An 8,033-nucleotide genomic window follows, 5' to 3' on the forward strand; every position below is an offset into this window, starting at 1 on the left:
TAATGCCTGCAGATTAATTGTACTAATCCAGCATGATCAAGGGGAGATGGTTGGCTACTTGGCACTATTTTGGTCTCTTGCTTATGAAATTCCATCTACTTGTTTGAAAGAAGTCTTTACATAACCGTAATCGCTCAGATAAGGACTAAACTGTCCCAAAACATTTTATCTTCTGCACAGATGCTGCCTATGAATTTTGACATGATTAAATAACACAGCAACATAATATTTTGTTCTGAATAACAAACATCCTTCTGTAGGAGGGAAGGAGTGAGAGCGGACCAGGTTTAGGAGCAAAAAGAAATGGGGATTGATGGCAGTGATGGCTGAATGATCTGGCAGTTCAGTTACCATTTCACGGACAGAAACCTCAGTCTGTACTGAGGGACCTACTGTGGGATGAGGTTGTTGGTGCCCTGCTCCCAGGGGTACTCCTGCCCCAGGCTCCCACTTATTTGGTCATCCCATTGGGTTACGCTGTTTGTTCATCCCATTGGGTCATCCAACTGAGTCATCCCATTTGTCCAACCATTGGGCCATCCCATTTGTCCAACCATTGGGCCATCCCATTGGGCTATCCCATTTCTTCATCCCATTTGGTCATTCCATTGAATCGCCCCATTTGAGATGGAGTTGAACAGTGCTGAGCCATGGCTCTGTTTAACCCAGGTTTTCATTAGAAAAACAGGAGCAGATTGTCTGTAAATACAGAGGAAATACAGAAAAAATAAAATAAAATCAAAGGGAATGAGGTGACTAATAGCTGGAGGATCCTACATGGCAAAACTCTGCTGGTGTGTGGTTTTAAAAGGAAGGACAGTTACGAAAATGTCGTTATTTTGCTTTCTGAAAGGAGCCTAGTGTAGAGCAGTAAATAACACTGGATCATACATAATGTTTCTGTGAGTATCCACAACCACTCCTAGTTCTTTCACCTCCCACACAGTCAGCTTCTGCCTAGCAATACTTAAGAACAAAGTCTCATCCTAGAGTGGACATCTAAATAGTGCAGATAAATCCCTTTCTGTTTCTCTCCTTTGATTTTATTTACATAACCACCTGATTTACACAGCCTGGATCATCCATCTCAAGTGTGCTATAGACACCTGAATTCAGGGGATATACAGGCAGCCCCTGCAGCACACCTGCAAGCACTGGGATAATAGATAACATAAATAGTTCAAAATAGATACAGCTCCCGTATGTTTTGTGGTCTTACTTGATACTGGGAACATCTGCAGGTGAGATTAAGAATTCATCTACACTCACAACAACCAGACTTGAATATTAGGTTGGACATTAGGAACAAGTTCTTCTCAGAAAGAGTGGTTGGGCATCAGCACAGGCTGCCCAGAGAGGTGCTGGGGTCCCCATCCCTGGAGGTGCTCCAGAACTGTGGAGATGTGGCACTGAGGGATGTGGTCAGTGGGCATGGTGGGGTGGGTTGGGGTTGGACTGGGGGATCTCAGTGGTCTTTTCCAACCTTCATGATTCTATGAGCTCTCCTGGAGCCACAGCTCAACTGCTGTGTTCCAGTGCCACGGTCTGTTACTCATTGCTCATAAAGCCCCAGTTGGAAAAGCGGTCACCTCACCAGGGCAGTTCTGCCCTGGGATGTACATTGCCTCTTCCAGACCATCTCCATCTCCAATTTGTTGATATGCAATGGGATTATTAGCAAGACGTAATGTGAGTTAGAAAAAGGTCCATTCTTTCTTGCTGTTACTTCATTCTAGAGAGAAAATCCCTAAATAAGGGACACAACCAGGCTTTGGGGCTGAGCACAGCCACCACCTCCCTGCCTCATAGCTTGCAGAAATAGGGCAGAGCTGTGCAAAAACTTCTGAAGCAAGAACATCTTGCACAAAAACAAACCACCACCAACAACAAATGCAACAAAAGGAAAAACAAGCTTAAAAGGATACAAAGCTTTCAGGAAACAGCAGTCTCCCACTATGTCTGTTTTCCAGTGAATGATTTAATTCCTTGCCTTTCATGTACTAGTTTAGCATGCTATGATCATGGTCTGTTATCAGTCCTTGTATTTAGGGGTAATGAATTTACTGCCAGTGCAACAGAAATGCAAGATTAAAGGAGTTAAAATGTTGCAAGAAACCCTTCAAAATCAAACAGAAACCCAACAAAATCAATTTTCTACTAGGAAAGAGAAAAAAAATCACATACACACACGAAAAAAGAACAAAATGAAAATGGTTCTTAATTCTGTGCAGCTATCCATTATGCTCATCCAACAACCATGTGGGTTCTGCAGGCGGCTGGCCCAATTTCTGCAAGGTAAGAGCACACAGAACCTTCTTTCAGCCTGTGCCATCGTAGCATCACAGCACTTTGCCACATTAATGGTAGGATGCTAAGTTGGTGGGCAGGACAGAGAGCCACGGGGGCTGTGCTGGGGATGGCGTGCAGGGCACAAGCTGAATCCAGCAGCCAAAAGCACGAAGGAAAGGAGGAGTGGAGGGTGCTGCTCTCATCTACTTCGTGTTTCTGCAACAAGCTCTATAGTTGCTTCCAGGATGCAGAAGCAGCTGGGCACCGACTGATCACTGAGCAAACCCTTTCTTCTCCCACAAAACCACTCTCAGCAGCAAGTGGGCTGATCCCCCTCCCCATGCTTTGCTTAGCAAACAGACCAAAGAAAAGAGCTGCAAAGATGCCCAGTCCATGGCAGGGGTTGGGATTTGGTGGGCTTTAAGGTCCCTTCCAACCCAACCATTCTATGACTCTGCGATTTGCTGAGGAATTAAGCAGCAGAGTACTACTCCAGCTCCAGTTCTCTGTCCTCTGCCACACATGATGAAGGGGTCTCCATCTCCACCCAGTGAGTCCAAGAAAATTGTCGTCTTGATGTGCTGTAAGTCTTATTGCAAGCCCCCAGCTCCTGTAGAGATCATGCCAGTGGATTAGGCTATGGGCAGGACCAACAGTGATAATGGTGCAAAACTCACAGTAGGAGCTGTTTTCTGCCAGGCTGGGTCACACTGCAGGCCTTGGAGCTTTTGGAGGCTGCTGGATGTGCTCTAATTCAGGGTGATAGAAAACCTAAGCCATGTCTGCAAAACAGCTGGTGACATTCTTGGGCACCTGAGCACAACTTTCTCAACACTCATGTTTATACCTGAAACTCTTCACTCAAGCAGATCTGGGGCCAGGGATGAATCATAGAACATAGAATGGCCAGGGTTGGAAGGGACCTCGAGGATCACGAAGCTCCAATCTCCCTGCCACAGACAGGGCTACCAACCTCCCCATTTAATACCAGACCACGCTACCCAGGACCCCATCCAATCTGGCCTTGGACACCTCCAGGGAGAATGAAATTCAGCTGAGTGGATGCAAGTCAGGTTGGTGCCCTCAGGGCTGGAGAACTGCCCATGGCTTCTTTGAATTACACATTCAGATGTAGCGAGGTTGCTTTATTTTAATTATTGCTATTAAAATAACAGTACTGTAAAAAAGGAGTTCAACATGTGCTATGGCTGCATGCTTTATGTTCTGCATGTTCTCTGCTGCTGAGTGTGTGCTTGTTGATGCCATTTGGGCAACAACAAAGCAAGGTCTCCTGACATTGTTATTCAGATGAGGTGATCCCACAGCTATTTCAAAGCATGAGGTAGGGAATCAGAAGAGGATGTGGGTGTGCATCTGATGTAGGTTGCTGGTGGGATTTTGCACGGATCCAAAGCTTTGCCTTGGTTTCCTCATACCTAAAATTGGGCTGAAATGCTGAACTTCGTTACTTCTGGCACTTACAGGGTGCCAAAGATGGAGAAAATAGTTCTCCAGAGATGTTCTTTTGGAAGAAGTGCCGTAGCTCATGGGTTCTATCAGCTGAACTATCAACTATCAGCTAAAGCATCATGTCATCCTCTTTGCCCTAGCCTCTGCTTCATAGCGTTTGCAAGTTTTGTCAGTTTAAATGGTGATATATGTACATATATATATATATATATATATCTATATATATCTATCTTTTGAAGGAGAGAGTGTTTTACTCCCTTTTTCTCTCCTGATGGCTACTGTGATTGCAACCAACCATAGGAATATAACAGGCTTGATCTTATACACTGCCTAGTCACGCTGTTGCACTCTTAGGAACATGCATGTTGCTATGTCCATCAGAAGCACTTTTCCCCATATTCATCCATCCTTTTTAAATCAATTACTTAGGTGTATAATCAATGGATATCAAGATGTTACAATCACAAAATAAACAAGAGAGTTAGGCAAAGTGGACCACCATAACAAAAGAGAATAAATGGAAGGCTTACCCTTATGCTGGGCTCACCACAAAACACCAGAAGGAGGGATCTCCAGGTGAGACCCTTCCTTACTTGTAGCCAGCTCTTAAATAGGTCTAGGAGAGGTGCAACCAAGCTCCACCCCTTCCGGCAGCACAGGTGAATTGCCTTCAGCTGTGCTCCTCTGGCTGACTCATGGCTCGCCTCAGGTGATCAATCAGAGGTTCAGGCCGTGACTCAGCAGCTCCCATACATTAGGAAATCTCAGGATCCCTTTATTTAAGGCAGACATGGATGAGTACGTGGCTCCAGATGGGCGCTGGCTATGGGCAGTTCAGTTTGGTAACGTGGCCCCATATGGCAGTACCTGGCTGCACCGCTCTGCACCTGGATGGGATGAGAGGTGGCCAAGCTGCTGATGGGATGTAAATATTATAGAATCACAGAATCATTAAGGTTGGAAAAGACCACTAAGATCATATAGTCCAACCATCAACCCGTCACCACCGTGCCCACTGACCATATCCTCATGGAGCCTGTTTGCTCTGTGAACAGAGAAGGGATTTGTGGAAATGTGTGATGCTGAATGTCCTGTTGCTCACCTAGTTTTCACTCTGGTCCTTTTCCTCTCCTTCATCCCTGTTAGTGGGGACACCAGGCTTCCCTACAGCCTGAGATTCTTGAGGAAGTTCTCACGGGAACCGTCACGTCCTCAAAAGACAAGTAAACATCCCAGGATACTTATATCCAAGCAGATGTTTGCTCTGGTGCCAAAGACCCTCTCATTCCCACCACATCACAACATGCTGAGCACCAATAGGCTCTATGCGTCCCGTCAAAGCACGAAATACACACTCTCATGGAAGTGCTCTCCATCTCAGTCTGTCTCCATCTCTCTTCCAGGCAGGCTGGAGTCAAGGAGATACTGAGATGATACACACAGATAGTCAGTGAGTCACTGTAAAGTTCAAAAAGTTCTTAAATTGCTCCTAAAAACCACATTAGAAATGTACACGGATACAAAAATTGTAGCAAGTGTCTCAAGACAAGATTTCCTGTCCCACTGTGCAACACCAGAATAGTTCTTTTTATCAGAGCTTGGATCTCTCTCCATTAACACAACTGTGATCTCATTCTTCCAGCTTCAGCCTGGCCATGATGGCAAAATCAGAGCTTGTGAGGATCCTGTTCACGTGATGACTGAGACTGCTCAGTGGATAAGCACTCGCATGTGTGGCTTTCTGCATAAAATCTGTGCAGTGGAGAATGAGGCAATGATTTTAAGCAGTTTAGTATCATGATCTCTTTTAATGAGTTCAAGGAGAAAAGGATGAAGGTTATTTTGCTACCTAGATGGGAAAGGATTTGGCATTGTCCAATCCCCAGATAAATCCATTCTCCCTCAAAGAGCTTTAATTATTCCATGGTCCTGACCCAAGCACCTAACATGACAATTAGCAGCAGACAGTAGACCTGGCAATCCAAACTGTCTGTGAGCCATCTCTTTGAAAGGATCCTTTGGGGAATCTATCATGTCATGTCCCTACGGTGGGCAGATCCTGGTGGCACCCAAGGAAGTCTTTGCTTCCAGCACTGTGCATCCATAAGTGGGACACTAAGGATGGAGTTTGGATCACGATGAAAATAACCATATTTAAGGCATAAAATGTGCAGATAACTTAGAGCACTTCACACAGTTCCACACCTACATCTGGATCGCTGGCTGGAGCCCCAGATCTCCACATGGGGGTCTGAGCTCCCAGCTGGTTGGTGGAAGGATGGTCAGTATGGTCAGCATATTCATCTTCATCAATCATTTCCATCTGGCTATCACTTTTCCATCTCTTGCCCTGGCAGTTTTGCCTGTTGCATTGTGGATAGTGGTTCTCTCGATGATAGCTGATGAAATGAAAACCACAAACAGAAAACAGGTTCACTTTGTTTGCCTTTGTTCTTTACTTACTTACTTTATTGAGAAGATAATACAAACTATCAGCCCCGATTTTCCCCAGAAGTTGGAACACTGGCTATGGTGAATGGTGCAAGATCCAGGGATGTCCAGGAAGGCTACTGACATTGACTCACTTCTTTCTGTATGTCAAACAACTGGCAAACCTCCCACACCACTTCTTCTTGCTGGCAAAATCTTTACAGCATCATGCTAGACTAATAGAAAGGAAATAAATTAATTCATCTGGTGATTACTCACTGAAGAGCTCTGCTCTCCCTCTGCCCCTCAGCAGGCCCAATAGAAGCAGATTTGCTTTTCTAGCTGGCTTAGCCACATTCTTCCTGAGGAGCATAGTTTCCCAGCCCTGCACTGGAGGGTGCACCTACCCACCATAAGGCCCAGAACCATTGCCATAACAAGGGTGACCTCAGATACCCCTAAAGAACCCCGAAATCATTTTCTCTGCTATATCTGCCTTTTCTGCCCAGAAATGAACCTTCACCAAGCCAGAAGTAATTGAGGGAAAACTTGTCTACAGTTGATGATGACATGAAAGTTACTCTGTGCTTTTGGAATTTGGCAGCTGTACTCAGTGTTGGCCTTGAGTCACCACAGCATAGTGATGTCCAAGCAGTTGGGGAAGGCAAAGCTCAAACATTATTTGTCCTGTTCACTTTGCAACATCTGTGCCTCCATTTCCCTGCCTGGAGGCAGTTGCTCCAGAATAGTCAGTGCAGACGAAGAACAGTTTGGGTCTGAAGTGTCACAGCAAGTAGTTTCCCAAAGTTATGCTGATGACTTTCAGTGCCTTCAAGAGGATGCCATGTGCAATACACCCTGGGAGAAGGAGGAAGTCTGTACTTTAGGAATGGGTAATGGACTTCTCTACCTGCACAAAACCAGAGGCAGAGATACTACCTCACCATGGAACATTTTTCTATTCCCTTGGACTCTACATATTACAGCAAACAACAAACCCTAACAAGTGTTTTCAATCTGCCAGCACTCATGTGGCCAGGTACCAGGGCTGCAAAGATATCTTGGGGAGCGGCTCATGGGACTGTGGGCTCACTCTGCTTTTCCACTTCATCAAGGACTTTCCAGACACCAAGAACACTCTGGTGAGGGAATCATAGAATTATCTGAATTGGAAGGGATCTTTAAAGGTCATCTAGTCCAACTCCCCTGCAATGAACAGGGACACCTACAGCTAGGTCAGGGTGCTCAAAGCCTCCAACAAAAATCATTGGCAGTGAGCAATAAAGCCTCTTGAACTGTCCACACTTTTGAGTAGCTGCACAGTTCCCATTATATCAGGGAAAGGTAGGGAAAGCATCCCAACAGGAAAATATTTTCCAGTTTTCTAGCCCATAAAGTCTGAAGATCTGTTCAACTATTCCTGCTACTTGGTTTGAACTCCCCAAACACTGCCCTGAAAAGTCAACATCCTACCATAAGCTTTACAGTGACAGTCAGGGAAGCAGGCAGATGAGAAGCAGCTTTCTCTCAGAAGCACTGTGATATAACAGAAATAAATCCCTCCCAGCAATTCTGGCCACACATTGCCCACACAAAACATCATTGGCCTCCACCGTTTTGGCAGGCTTTAGAGGCACAAGCATCCCATTACCAAGGATGCCAGGGGCTCATCCCTTCACCTCTGAGTGCTCTGAAGAGTTGTGTTCTCCAGCCCCATCCCATAGCTGTAAGCACAGATGTAAGCTGAAGGTTGACTCAGAAAGCAGCAGGATGGGACCAGTTTCTATCCATGCTTTGCCCCCTCCAACCTCACCCACCCCACAAACATCAGTTTGCTTCCGTCC

The sequence above is a fragment of the Lagopus leucura genome, unplaced genomic scaffold (assembly GCF_019238085.1).
Source record: "Lagopus leucura isolate 7727_CA_CO unplaced genomic scaffold, USGS_WTPT01 Super-Scaffold_100157, whole genome shotgun sequence".
Taxonomy (NCBI): Eukaryota; Metazoa; Chordata; class Aves; order Galliformes; family Phasianidae; genus Lagopus; species Lagopus leucura.